The 15,980-nt window shown below is 40.7% G+C and overlaps 1 protein-coding gene across 1 annotated transcript in view; it reads right to left on the minus strand.

Annotated features, from left to right (window-relative positions):
* The window catches only part of itsn1 (intersectin 1 (SH3 domain protein)), a 238,592-nt gene that overhangs the window by 68,007 nt on the left and 154,605 nt on the right, over window positions 1–15,980 (minus strand). The window lies entirely within an intron of this gene.

A 15,980-nucleotide genomic window follows, 5' to 3' on the forward strand; every position in this document is an offset into this window, starting at 1 on the left:
GAAGACTAAATAACATACATCACACAACATTCTAACATACATGGTTTTATAGGCAGCTGAGACACAAACTGCCATCCAATACCGAGAATATTATTGCCTAACCTTTTATCAAGACTAATAGGCTGGCAGAGTATATGTATTTTATACATTCAAAAAGAAACTACATTTCAAAAATTCTATATTCTCTCACTGCAATGTCTATCATTGAGAAATAATGAATACCATTGTGCAAAGTTGAAGTTTAAAAGATATATTTTGGCTTTGATTTCACTGTCATTTACATTGAACCTCATTAAAGTGATTGCAAAAAGTGATTGAGAAAATGGACCTTTCACTAAACACCAGGAAAACCAAGGTCCTCTTCCAACCAGCTCCCAAAGCACAACACTTCGCCCCCCTCGATGAAGGTCACTAACGAAATCCTGGAAAATATGGACCATTTTCTGTATCTTGAGTGCCTCCTCTTGACGTAGGCAGACATAGGCGATGAAATTCATCCTCGCCTCCAATGCATCAGCTCAGCCTTCAGCTGACTACAGAAAAGAGTATTTGAGGACCAGGATTTCAAATCCAAGGCTAAGGTCATTGTTTACCGGGTAGCAGTGATCGCCAAGTTCCTATATGTTTTGGAGATTTGGACAACCTACTGTAGGCACCTCAAAGCACTGGAGAAGTACCACCAGCGGTGCCTACACAGGATCCTCCAAATTTGGTGGCAAGAAAGGCAGCCCGACAGCAGCATCCTCTTCCAAGCCAACATGGCCAGCATTGAGGTCCAAATCGCTCAAAACCAGCTTCACCAGTCGGATACAGTTTGTACACCAGACAGTAGATTCCAGAAACAACTGCTCTACTTGGAGCTTGGTCAGAGCAGGAGACTCCCAGGAGAACACTTTAGGGATGCCCACAAGGCATCTCTGAAGAGGGATCATACATTCCAACTGACTCATGGGAGTGCCTGGTTTATGACTGACTGAAATGGAGAAGGCTCATTGGAGAAGGCATCAAACACATCGAGAGACTTTGTTGGGAACGTGCGGAGGTGAAGTCGAGGCATCAGAGGGAGGGCACCTCCGAAACAACCCATCTACCCAACCCTTCAAGCACCACCTGCCCCGCATGTGACAAAGTCTACAGATCGCGTGTTGAAGTTGTCAGCCATCTCAGAACTCGTCGAACTGGAGTGGAAGCAAGTCATCCTAGATCCGAGGGACTGCCCAAGAGGAGAATTGTAAAGCAGAAGCAAAGATCTAAAGCCTTTAATCCTTCCCACCTGACCCAGGTGCTCATTATTTCTATAAGGTTCCTTTAAGCAGATTTTGCCCAAAAACTTTTCCTATGCGAGTTTTAGGTGCCAGGCTCTTTAACAGAACTGTAAAGGTCAAGAAAATATTTGGAGTAAGATTTGTGATCAACAACAGTAACTCAAAATCTAACCAATTTAAACATAAGATGCATTTATTTTAAAAGTGCCACTCTTAAAAGTTCACTCCTAATCGTTCAAATTCAGTTATCGTAGCTCCAGCAACAGCTTCTCTTCAACTCTGTACTTTCAACTTCCTCTACCTCATCTCCCCACAGCCCCTTGACAACATTCTCCATAGGCATACAGTTAGCTTCTGCAGATATGCTGATTAACTCTCCTGATAAAATGCCTAATTGAATTTGTTGTAGGCAAGTCACAATTTTCTGCAATTTAACACAGGAAAAACTGAAAGCATTGTTCTCGGCCCTCTAGTCCTTTGCTACCGATTGCGTCCTCCTCCTTACTCATACAGGTTGAATCAAACCAAGCAAAATCTCACCACCGTTCAGCACAGTTACATTTCAAATCCCACATTTCCAGTTCATCACTTACCTCCATTCCTTCCTAAACTCTACTGCTGCCCAAACCTCAGACATACTTATGGTGCTCAAAAAATTGATTTATATGCTGTCCTTGCCATCCTCCAAATCTCCCCTCTCTGTAATATTCAACCAAAATTCAGGCACTCATGGCCTCATCTTTACTGTCTTGCTATCCCCTATCATTACTGGCTCCTGAAATGTAATGAATTTATTGCCTTTATCTTCAAATTTCTCCATTGCCATGACCACCTGGCTTTTGCATCCTTCTCTAGCCTTAAATCATTTTCCAAATCCTTCATTCTCAGACTCTTGCAACCATTCTCCCTTTGCCCCAAGACTTTTGTAGCTCTTTCAAGTGCTTCAGTCCTTCTCTCCAGAGAGAATCTAACCATCTCCCTTTGACATTCAATGGCATTACCATCACTGAATCCTCCACAGTCAGCATCCTGTGGGTTACCATTGACCAGACACTGAACTGGACTAGCCACATAGACAGTGTGGCTACAAAAGCAGGTCAGAGGCGAGGAATCCTGTGGCAAGTAACCCCACCTGACTCCTCAAAGCCTGTCCGCCAACTACAAGGCACAAGTCAGGAGTGTGATGGAATAGTCACCACTTGCCTGGATTAGTGTGGCTCCAACAACACTCAAGAAACTTGACACCATCCAGGTTAAAGTAGCTCGCTTGATTGGCACCCCTTCCAAAAATATTCACTCCCTCCACCACTGGTGCACATCTACAAGATGCACTGCAGGAATTCACCAAGGCTCCTTAGATAGCACCTTCAAACCCATGACCACTATCATCTAGAAGGGCAAGGGCAGCAGACACACGGGAACACCACCACCTGGAAGTTCCCCTCCAAGCCACTCACCATCCTGACTTGGAAATATATCGCCATTCCTTCACTGTCGCTGGGTCAAAATCCTGGAACTCCCTCCCTAACAACACTGTGGGTGTACGTACACCACATGGACTGCAGCGGTTCAAGAAGGCAGCTCACCACCACTTTCTCAAGGGCAACTAGGTTTGGGCAATAAATGCTAACCTAGCCAGTGAAGCCCATGAATGAATAAAAAAAGCTTCCATTAACTCCCCTACCTTTTCAACCCCATCAATATTTTCAAAAATCTTTTTGACTAAGCTTTAGAGTGGCTTTCTCAATTCTCCCAACACATCGCTTGCTCTTATTAACTTTTCTCTTGAAAGTATCTCAAGACGTTTTTCTGCTTTAAGTGTATAAGTAGCTGTTTAAATTAAAATCAGATGATGCTAAGTAATACTTGAATGAACTTTAACAGTATGTTCCACTATTCTACATGATTTCCCACACTCTAAATAGCAAACCACTAAATAGCAAACTCCCTTGTAGTATATAAACATACATCCAGTTCACTAACACCTTAAAGGGAAGGAAATCTGCCATCTTTACCCCATCTGGCCTATGATGCCAGCCCTCAAACAGTGTATTTGGCTCTTAACTGCCGAACAAGCCACTAATTTGTATCAAAACCACTATGAAAAAGAATTTAAAAACTTAACAGATCACTTGGTTTTGATAAAGGTACAAAACATGACAAAGACACACCCTGTCGAGTCAACAGTGCAAACTTCACTAACATCTGGGTACTTTGGCCAAAATTGGGAGGACTGTCCACAGGCTAGTCAAGCAACAGCCTGACATAGTCATCCTCTTAGAGTCATACTTCTTAGTCAATGCGCCAGCCTCATCCATAACCATCCCAACAGGACAGAACCACTATAGGTGGCTGCACAGTGGTATATGGTTGGGAGGGAGTGGCCCCGGGGGTCTTTAGCATTGACTCCAAATTCCATTAAATCTCATGGCACCAGGTGAAACATGGACAAGAGAACGTCCTGCTGATCACCACCTAACGCCCTCCTTCAGCTATGAATCAGTATTCCTCCCTATTATGAATCTGGCTGGGGGACATTTATGTCCATCACCAAGGATGGTTCACTAGCACCATTACTGGCCGACTCTTGAAGGGTATAGCTTCCAGGTTGGTGAGAGGGCCAACGAGGGAAAAACTGACTTGACCTTGTCCTCACTAAACCACCTGTCGCAGATGCATCTGTCTGTGACTCTATTAGTAGGTGCAGTCTTCACAGAGTCCCGGGGAGATGAAGCTCATCTTCACCACTGAGGACATCCTTCATGTGTGGCACCACCACTGTACTAAATGTGATAAATTCAGAGATGATGTAGCAGCTCAAAATTAGGCATCCATGAGGCACTGTGGGCCATCAGTAAAAGCAGCAACAGAATTATATTCCACCACAAACCAGGACAAAGCAGCCCTCTTGATCGGCACCCATCCACCACCTTAAAAATTCACAACCTCCGCCACTGGCGCACAGTGGTAGCAGTGTACACCAAATACAAGTTGCAATGCAGCAACTTGCCAAGGCTTCTTCAACATCATCTTTCAAACCCACAACCTGTACCACCTAGAAGAACAAGGGCAGCAGACACATGGAAACATTGCTGCCTGCAAGCACCCCTCCAAGGCACACACCATCCTGAATTAGAACTATACTGCCTATACTACTACTATACCATACTACTTCAGTGTCAAAAATCATGGAACTCCCTCCATAATAGCACTGTGGGTTTACATACACCATACAGGCTGCATCTGTTCAAGGTGGCAGATCACCATCGCCTTCTCAAGGGATGACTAATATTGCTGGCCTTTCCAGCAGCGCACTCATCCCAAGGACAAATAAAAACAAATCTGTAAATTCATGGCTTGGCATATCCCTCACTCAGCCATTACTAGTAATCCAGGGGACCAACCCCAGTTCAACAAGAAGTAGGAGCATCACCAGTCATGCCTAAAAAAATTAGGTGTCAACTGGTAAAGCTGCATCACAGGACCACATGCATGCTAAAAAACAGAAGCAGCAAGCTATAGACAGAGCTAAGCGGTCCCACAATCATTGGATCAGATAAAATCATTGCAGTCCATTACAGCTTGTCGTGAATGGTGGTGGACAATTGAAAAAAACAATAGGGAGGCAGTGGCTCCATGAATATCCCCATCCTCAATAACTGTGGAGTCAAACACAAGTGCAAAAGACAAGGCTGATTTTGTTGCAACCGTCTTCAGCCAGAAGTGCCAAGTGGTTGAACATACTCGGCCTCCTGAAGAGGTCCTGACCATCGCAGAAGCCAGGATTCAGCCAATTTGATTAACCCTATGCGATGCCAAGAAACGGCTAAGCACACTGGATAAAGGAAAGGCTATGGGGGTCCTGACAACATCTTGCTGTACCTTCACAAAACATGTGCTCCAGAACTAGACTCGCATCTATCCAGGTTGTTCCAGTACAGTTACAACACGGGCATCTACACAGCTATGTGGAAAATTTCTCAGGTATGTCATGTCCACAAAGAAAAAATAAGCAGAACAAATTCAATCCAGCCAATTACCATCTCATCAGTCTAATCTCAATCATCAAAAAGTGATGGAAGAGGCTATTGAAAGCACTGTCCAGTGATATTTGCTCATCAATAACCTACTTCCCAATGCTCAGTTTGGATTCGCAAAGACCACTCAGTAACAGACCGAATACAGTCTTGGTCCAAACACGGATAGAAGAGCTGAATTCCAGAAATGAGGTGAGAGCGGCTACCCTAGGCAGTATTTGAACAAATATTGCACCAAAGTGCTCAACAAAAATTGAAGTCAATAGGAGTTGTGGGGGATGGGGTGGTCGGGTGAACTCCACTGGCTGCTTGTGGTTTTTGGAGACCAAATCATCTCATTCCCATCACTGCAGGAGTTCCTCAGGGAGTATCCAAGGCCCAACCATCTTCAACTACTTCATCATGGCCTTCCCTCCATCATAATTACAGAAGTGAGGATGTTCACAAATGATTGCACTGTGTCAGCTCCATTCACAACTCCTCAGGTAATGAACCAGTGCTTGCCCACATGCAGAAAGTCCTGGACAACATGCAGGCTTGGGTTGATAAATGGCAAGTAGCATCTGCACCACAAGTGCCAGGCAATGAGGATTTCCAAAAAGAGAGTCAAACCACCTCTCCTTGATATTCAACAGTATTATTTTTGTTCGAATCCCCATCAATATCCTGGAGGTTACCATTGACCAGAAACTAAACTGCACTAGCCACATAAATATTAAGGCCACAAGAGTCAGAGGCTAGGAATTTTGCAGTGAGTAACTCACCTCCTGACTCCTTAAAGCCTGTCCACCATTTACAGTTCACAAGTCAGGAGTGTGATGCAATACGCCTCACTTGCCTGAATGCTCCAACAACACTTAAGAAGTTTGATACCATTCGGGGCAGAGTGATGCGTTTGTCTGGCACCAATCCACAACCTTAAAACTTCACTCGCTTCACCATCGGTGCACAGTGGCAGCAGTGTGTACTATCTACAAGATGCACTGCAGTAACTCACCAATGCCTCTTCAGCAGCATCTCCTAAATGTGTGACCTGTACCATCTAGAAAGGCAAGGGCAGCAAGTGCATGGGAACACCACCATCACTAAGTTTCCACCATGCTGATTTCATCACCGGATCAAAAACCTGGACTCCATACTTGAGCGCACTATGGGAGTACCTTCACCACATGAACTGCAGCAGTTCAAAAAGGTGACTCACTACCAGCTACTCAAGGACAATTAGGAATGGGCAATAAAATACTGATCTGCCAGCAATGCTCACATCCATAAAACACAAAAAATATATACAACTATATACATACTCATATTCAAAATGAAATACATGAAATGGGGGGGGGGGGTTTGTTTACATTATTAAACAAAATTACATTAAAAAATAAAGTTGTTACAAATGAAATTATATAAAGCTACTGTAGAAACAGTGTACCACAAATTACCAGGGGAAGCCTTCTAGATTCTTTGGGGAAATTACCTAAAATGTGTTTAAAATGAAGTTTTGGCTTGAAAATTAGCCACAGAGTTCTGCTGGGGAAATGGATGCTTGTTAAAGGCTTTTAGTCAATACAAGTTCTCAGCTCGTTCAAACCATCAACCAAGTTTTTTGGCCATAAAATCTTCTGAGCTAAAGGCCATAAAATTGAATAAAGCTATAAAACCTTCTAGGTTAATTACACTGGAAATGTTTGTACAGGCAGGAGACGTCAATACAGCCAACTCACACCTCTTGTAACACGGAATGGACCATTTAGTTGTCCTCTTTTAGTGTTTGAGAGAAAAAAAATCTTGAGAAATACAAGACCAGTAATGGAGAGGGTGTAAAACTCAAGGATGCAAAATTTGCCTTGCAGGATGGACAAGATCTACAATCAAGAACTCAATGACAGCCATAGGACTCAACTTTTTAATCAGCTTTGTTTGGCAGAAGGGGGTCAAAAATGTCAGCCATCAGCGACATCCTAATTGTTTACTTGTGTGTAGGGTGATCCCCCCTCTTTCAAATTAAGATATAAAGAGAATACTGTGCATCCCTGAGACTGATTAGTGTTAAGATGATTGGTCATTAGTAGCAGGAATAGACAATCTATGGTCAGCTTTGAGAGTGAACATGCAGTCTGTTACTGTAGTAGTATCTGATAATGTATTTAGTTGTTCCTTGCTCTGTAAGAATTTGTACCTAGCAGCAATAACTTGCTTTTAAAATGTCCCAAGGTACTTCACAGGAATTATTAAACAAATTTGGCAGCAAACTGCATAGATATTAGGATCGGTCTTGGTCACAGAGGTAAGGTTTTAAGGAACATCCTAAATTAGAGAGGGGAGGAGAGGCAGAGAAGTTTAGGGAGGGAATTCCAGAGATTAGGGCCTTGGCAGCTAAAGGCATGACTGCCAAATATGCAGTGAAGAAAACTGGGTTTGCACAAGAGGCCAAAATTGGAGTTGTGCAGAGATCTGATGGTTATTAGAGGTTACAGAAATAGGGGTTGGAGGCAATGGAGGGATTTGAAAACAATAAGAACTTTAAAATTAAACAATTAAATGTGCCTTTATATGGACAGCATATTCGGACAAAATGTAAAATACTGTGTTAGGTTTTCTGGGCTCTACACCCAATTGCGACAAAAAATGTCTCAACTTTATAAGCGCTCGAAGTTAAAGGGAAGCAAAAGTGAAGCCAGCTCCAGTACTGCTGCCCATGTGTACGGTGAATTCAATTGGAAATAAAGTCTGAGTGAACTGGATAATCCCACTGCTGAAAAGGGGGCTTTGTCAATCCAGAATTCAACACTCGCATCCCAGGGAAGGAAGGCCACTTGTAAAGGCAGAGTTTGTGTAAGCTGAGTGTTGTTAATTACACATAGACTTGAACTATTTCATAGAATAGTTCAAGGCAGTTAACTTATCGGCTATCTAAGGAATTATGCTGATTTGTTGCTAATTTAAAGCCTCACACTCTTGTCTTTGCTGTAATTAACGTTAAACATCTATTAATGTTAATTTAGTGAAAGGTAATTGTTTCTGTAACCTTTGAATTTAATTGGTTTGTTACAGTAAAAGTTTATAAAAGTAAAATATTGTCCAATGGTTTCCTTTCCATTGGCATTGTGGGGATTCCTTTCTTTTATCAATCTCTAAGGGAATTATTACTAGTTTTAAGTAACACTGGCCATTAATAAATTTCAGTGGTGATTGTAATCAATAATTACTTGGTGCTGGACTTGTGGCCTAGTTTCGTGATGATTAAACAAAGTTGTTAATTCGCTCACTTCAGCTTAGTGGTAAGCCAATTGAGGGTTAGTAATTAACATTTGCTCTGATTCGAATGAGGTTAAATACAAGACAATTCAGGAATCAAAACCTGTGCCATTCATCCTGAGACCCACGCTGGTTAGTAAAACCCCAAACAATTCCATGAGGAATTAAAAAAGAAATTGAGGATTTGTCTGTGTCCTCAGCAAATATTTGTCAGGATATCAAAGCCCAGTTCTTACACGACAGGATTAAAGCCTCTACTTTGCCAACTGGAGCATCTAGAGATGAAAGTCCAGAATCGGATGGTGAGCAAGTTGGGAAATTTCATTTAAGTGATTCAAGATACAATAACCTTTTCTTTTGCATCCTTTTTAATCAAACATATTCCCATTTTAGTAATGTAGTGGCAGGGGGGCGCTGGGAGAGAGGACCTCTTATTCAAACTTAGTGAGCAGAAGCCTGCATGAGCCAAGTTTATTCTCTTGACAAACAGCTGGGTCTAAACAGCAATATTGGTATGTTTGTGAAGATTAAAGCAGTCAGGTTTCTTTCCCCTTGGTGCTAAATTATTACATACTGCTCATTTATGTTGAAAGAGACTTAGTAGGAAGCGACCCTCCTGACAAGGTTAACAATAAGCAAATGAATACTGCTCATGAACCATTTCCAAATACCAACCATAAGGTTCAGAAGATCTGACTAAAACTTTTTAACTCATCATTTGACCTACATTGAAAAGAAAATATTCCAGATAATATGCATATATCATATCCATAATATCCAAATGCAGAATGGTGCATGAACTAATATTCAGGTGAATGGCACCTGGGTGAAGAGAGATGGTTGATGTGCATTGGCAGCAAATTATAAATACATCTGCTTCAATCTTCACAAGGACCGTGGAGAGTGCATCCCACCAGGCATTGTCACCCTTATTTAGTCTACCAGTTTCAAGTCCATACAAAAACAAGTTTTTTTTGCAATATTGCAGTACTCTAATGGCTAGAATCAGGTTTTATATAACATTTCAATTTTCAATGATGGACATGCATGAACTTACTTGAGAATTCTATCAGCTTTTCCAACCAACTTTGCCATTTACTATGATGAACATCAGGTATAAATATCCTGCCAAAAAAGTAACCGAGGAAAACTTGCAACTTCTTGTAGAACTGGTGAGCAACACCATCAGCTTTTCCCAGAATTGTATTGTGCCATGAGACAACCTCCTGTTTGGTTCAATCTACACCAACCTATCAGCCAGCCAGTTATTGCCTGTCTTTTGGATGGGGAATTAATGTTCACTATAGAAACCCTGTGAAAATTGCAGCTATGAAGAAAGATTGGATAGGCTGAGCTTGTTTTTCCCTTAGAACAGAGGAGGCTGAGGGGTGACTTGAATGAGGTGTACAAAATTATGAGGGGCATAGACAGAGTAGATAGCTAAGACTCGTTTCCCCTAGCGGAGAGGTCATTTACCATGGGACACAGATTTAAGGTGATCGGTAGAAGAATTAGAGAGGATATTAGGAAAAGCTTTTTCACCAGAGCTTGGTGGGTGTCTGGAATTCACTGTTTGGTTTGGTGGCGGAGGCAGAAACCCTCAGCTTAAAAGTTACCTGGATCTGCACCTGAAATGCTGTAACCTGCAAAGCTATGGACTAGGTGCGGGAAGGTGGGATTAGAATGGGTGGCTAGTTTTTTCAGCCGGCACAGATATGAAGGACTGAATGGCTTCTTTTTGTGCGTAACTCCGTGGTTCTATGGTCCTGAAATGGACCACCACTTTAGATAGCACTTCCTTCATCAATGTTGGCTTGGTGGATGCTTTGTCCTACTTTCCTTAAAGGCAACATGATGACAGTTGTGCTGTTTCTATCTTTTGAGGAAGTCACCTGATAGATCACAAGAAATTTCAATGGCTCTTTGACACTGCACTGAAAGAATTACTTCATATCAACATAATGAGGTTGTTCAGCTATTCAATTGGACCAGTTTACTTTGAAGCCAAATTAACAACTAGAGAGGTTGCAAGAATTTCAAATTCACTACACCCTCAATGTGTTTTGACACCTCTAGCAGTTGTACTGCTGTAGTCCGTAACTACTCTGTTCCGATTTTGGCACCTCCTTACATATATTTAGGCACATCTGCTATTTTCACTTGATGAGCATAATAATAAGGGTACTTAAGTAGATTTCTTTGAGTTTTCAAACATAATCTATTGGAGCCAAGAGCTTTTTCAGAATCAAGGTTTTAAAGGAGATGAGCTCAATTCAACTGACTGGGCTGCTATATTTTTCTCTTTTGGTACTTCATAATTTCTAAGCAAATCCAATTTATTCAGAGAAATGTGCCATGTGTCCTTTTCCTCTTGAAGTATAAAAATGTCAAAAATAGATCTGCCTGTGCTCAAGTCAGCTCTGGCAATGGATGACCGAGCCAGATAATGCGAAGGTCTGTACTCTTGGGACTTGAGTGAGCAGTGGTACAGCGGGGAAATAGTCAAGGCTTTGTTGAGGACAAGGTCAAAGTAGAGGTAAGGAAGTGACTGAGCAAATGAACAGTTGCAGAGATATTGTGGAAATTGGAGGGTTAAGGGGCCATGAGTCCACATAAGTGAGTTTACAGGAAGGAAGAGGGTTCCCAAAGAACAGGAGGGCAATGAATTCAAAGAATGATGAAGACTGAAATTGAGGATGAGAAGTTGCTCGGTATAGAGACTGACAGTAGAATGTAGAAAGCATTTTGGGATTGGATTCAGGGAAGGGCTGGTAGATGGCAAGGATTTTAAACTCTGGTTGTAACTTTTAGACTTGAACTGATGATTCCAGTCTACACAATTTCAATTCTCTCATATAGCTACTTCTAGGTGAAGTTATTAGGTTCCATGTACACATTCAATCCAAGGATGTCCAATTCTGCTCAATGTCTTCATAGTGCACCATCTTAACTTTCACTCATTTCTTATTGCCAAAATGTCTAGCAACTACTTGCATTTATATATCAAATTTACTATAAAAATGATGCAATCATTTTTTGCTTTTGGCTATTTAATTTACTTGGCTGGTGAAAAAATACTGAGCATTATATTTGCAGAGGGGAATTAATTCTAATCAGTATCCTTGCAGTATTTTACAAAACCAGAGAAACATGGTTTTTGGGTCTTTGCTTTTAAACTCCTTGGTTTTAAATCTGCCCATGTTGAAATTTTGCGCTATCAAATAACCAGCAAAATACAGTTTAAAACTAAAAAGAGAAATGAAAAAGAAATGCTGATCGACAGAAAATTATATGCTGCTCAAGTGACAGCTATAACTAAATGTCCAGAAACAATGTCAATAGATTGCATCCATTTCATTGATACGTCAGACTGCAGGAATTAAAAGGAGGTCATTAGGTTAGGTATAAGGAAAGATCAAGGCTTTTGGACACATCATGCAAGAAATGCGCTTTACACTGAAAGCAAGTCCGCTCTTCATGTGTGCATGTGTAGAAAAAGGTTACGTGAAAAAAGATTATCTCAAGCCTCCTTCGCACAATTTCCACCAGCTGGTAAACCCATCTTTGCACAATTTCCATTGGCTGGTTATAGGGTGCCATCACTATTGGCAAAAGCTCACTCCAAAATTAGAAAATGTGCATACAAGGTGGTTTCAAGTCACATTCTCTAGACAGCAAATTTCTAATTTCAGCCAGCCCATCAGGTGAAAGCTGGGCAGTTTCCCACAAAGACAGAAGGCAAACCACCTTCAGTGTCTCAACTGCACTGACGAGCAGACAATTACAGAACAGCACTGGTACAGTTGTATGATCAAATCTCTCATACACTGATTCAGCTGATAACTTGGACAGTGGGGCTTGGAGTTGTACAGGGCACTGGTGAAACTGCACCTCGAATACTGTGTACAGTTTTGGTCTCCTTACTTGAGGGATATACTTGCATTGGAAGTAGTTCAGAAAAGGTTCACTCCACTGATTCCTGGGATGAAGGGGTTGTCTTAATGAGGGAAAGTTGAGCAGGTTGGCCTATACATATTGGAGTTTAGAAAAATGAGGGGTGAACGTATTGAAACATAAAAGATTCTGAGGGGGATTGACAGGGTAGATGCTGAGAGGATGTTTCCCCTTGTGGGGAATCTAGAACTAGGGGGCAGAGTTCAAAAATCTCCATTCAAGATGGAGAAGAGGAGGAATTTCTTCTCTCTGAGGGTTGTTGGTCTTTGGAATTCTCTTCCACAAGGAGCAGTGGAGGCTGGGTCATTGAATATGTTCAAGGCGGAGTTGGGCAGGTTTTTGATCAGCACTGGAGTCAAAGGTTACAGGGGACAGGCAAGAGAGTGAAGTTAAGGCCACAATTAGGTCAGCCAAGATCTTACTGAATGGTGGAGCAGGCTCAATGGGCAAATGGCCTACTCCTGTTCCTATTTCTTATGAGCAGGATGAAGCAGAGCAGAAAGAAATGCTCAACAGTATGAAGTTTGCATTGGGAAAAAAAAAGACTCAAGTTGAGTCTCCATAAATTCAAACCTCAACTTTAATCTTGATTTAACAGTGAGAATGAAATCCGATTTATTTCATATTTTCTCAACTCTTTACAATGTATATAATGATTTGGATAAAGGGACCGATGGTATCGTTGATAAATTTGCTGATAACACAAAGATAAGAAAGTAAGTTGTGAAGAGGACATAAAGAGGCTACAAAAGGATATATATAGGTTAGGTGAGTGGGCAAAAATCTGGAAAATGGAGTATAATGTAAGAAAATGTGAGGTTGTCCATTTTGGCAGGACGAATAAAAAAAAGAGGCATATTATCTAAATGGTTAAAGACTACAGAGCTCTGAGATGTAGAGGGGTCTGGGTGTCCTAGTGCAATAATCACAAAAGGTTAGTATGCAAGTGCAGCAAGTAATTAGCAAAGTGAATAGAATGTTATTGCTTATTGTGAGGGGAACTGAATACAGAGTAGGGAAGTTATGCTTAAGTTATACAGGGCATTGGTGAGATCACATCTGGAGTACTGTGTACAGTATTGGTCTCCTTATTTAAGGCAAGATGTAAATGCATTAGAAGCAGTTCAGATTAATACCTGGACTATGCAGGTTGTCTTATGAGGAAAGGCTGGACATGCTAGGCTTGTATCTGCTGGAGTTTAGAAGAGTAAGAGGCAACTTGATTGAAACATATAAGATCCTGCGGGAACTTGGCAGAGTGAATGTGGAAAGGATGTTTCAAAATGAGAGGTCGCCCATTCAGGACAAAGATGAGGACAAAAATTTTTTCATGGAGGGTTGAGACAGTTCGGAATTCTCTACCTCAAAAGGGGTGAAAGCAGAGTCCTTGAGTATCTTTGAGGCAGAGGTAGATAGATTCTTGATAAGCACGGGGGTGAAAGGTTATGGGGTAGGCAAGAATGTGGAGTTGAGGTTACAATCAGATCAGCCATGATCTTACTGAATGACGGATCAAGCTCAAGAGGCCAGGTGGCATACTCCTGCTTCTAATTCATATTTCATATTTTGCTCCAATATGTAGGTAGTTTCTAAAACTAACTGTTCTAATTAAAAAGCTCATTATACTCCTAAACATGCATGTAAATAAGGAGCAATTACAACACTTGGCATGTGTCAATTTCTGCACATAGCAAAATGTGATCTATCCAATTAGAAGAAATTGGGAGAGGCATGCTTTTTTCAATATTCAATTAACTTTACAACCCAGAATAATTAATTTTGTGTAAAAAGAACTTGCCTCTGAAAATTTGAATGAGTTGAAAAGTAAATAGAAAATATTCAATTTTCGATGAAAGTTTGACGTGCATAGGTTTCCATAGTGCTAAAAGGATTAGTCACGAACATGATTTTGATGACTCAAGAATGATACAGTACTGACATTAGTTATATATGATAAAGAAACAGACACACATTACAGTCAATTTTAAAATGGAGCTTTTAATTTTTTACCTGTACATGTAGTTCAAGGATGCATGTGACAACCAGTTCTTAACACTGGTCATACGATATATATTTATATATACTTTATATTTATAACAATGAAATACTTCCACAAACAAATGAAACCAAATTTGAGCCTCAGTTGTTTTGTGCACTACCCAAATGCCTCATGAGAAGCAAACACTACTTATACTGCTTGTATTAAGAAACAGTGATGTTGCAGAGAATAAAAAAAGACCTGAAACAATATTACCATTTTTTAAACGGAACGCAAGCTTTCTAGCATGAATTTTACCTCATACTTAGAGCGCCTGATGGTGACATGTAACTGAGCCACAGAATTTAATCGAATTTTATGTCTCATTTCTAAGTAAAAGCTCCATTGTTTGTTAATTTGTATAAATACAATGCACTAAAAGATTACAATTTGTAAACACTGTAGTTAATTGTAGGATAGTATTTCTATACATTCTTTCTTGTCAAGAATTGTTTGTTCAAATGACTATTTTCCACAGTAATGAAATGCAGAAGCAAACTTACGTGAAGGGGCTAGGACACAAAATACATTTGCATTAGGTGTTTTATGCCACTTCTTAGAAATCATAGTAGTCGGTCTGACATTTCAATTGCAATTGGCCAACCAAAGCATTAATATGCAGAGGAAGATTCATTTGAGAATTATCACAAAATGCTTTGATTTAAGCGGATCAATAACCCCTTCAATAAGTACCTCTGCCTTTCACAGAATTGCTATGACTTGCATCATTTTTAATACTGGACACAGTGACATGTTTGTTCAATATAAACGGATGCTGAATTAAAAATGCTTTGAAGGAGGACATACTGAAGAGTTAATACCACATGCAGCATTCCTTGATAGTGGGTCGTTTTGCAAGACAAAAGCATGTAGGCATTTAAAATTAATGTTTAAAAACAGAAACATTGGTTTGTCTTAATTAAGGGCTGATTTTAAAAACTAGTGTTTTCCACAGGTGCAGAAATAAACTGGGGGCAGCAAAAGCCACAAAAGGACCCACTATCCTTTTAAAAAATTTTTAATAGACTTAAACTAAAAATATCTAGGACTATACGCAACTAAAGTAAAATGAGGTAAAACTGCTCTGCAGTGTTCTTCTAGTCAGTAGCCAGTTGATGATCATGCAGAAGTCACATGATCAAGGCTGCATCTCCCATCATCCCTCTGGCAGTGATATGGGATAGTGGGTCTCTTTGAGGACTTTCAAGCCTGAGTGGGGGATGGGCAACATATGATCCTAGAAAAAGGAGGAAAACACAACACATAAGCAAACAAAACATGTGCAAATTCAAGCTAGGAAATGAGTCGGGCATGTACAGCGTGATGCAAATGATAAAAACGTGCATGCAATAAAAAGGGGTGGGAACTGAAAAAAACTGCTTTACAGAAGGTCTTCAAAGAGACTATTAAATGCAGCAGCATAGCCGAATC

Source organism: Cetorhinus maximus, chromosome 16 (genome assembly GCF_964194155.1).
Source record: "Cetorhinus maximus chromosome 16, sCetMax3.hap1.1, whole genome shotgun sequence".
Classification (NCBI taxonomy): Eukaryota; Metazoa; Chordata; class Chondrichthyes; order Lamniformes; family Cetorhinidae; genus Cetorhinus; species Cetorhinus maximus.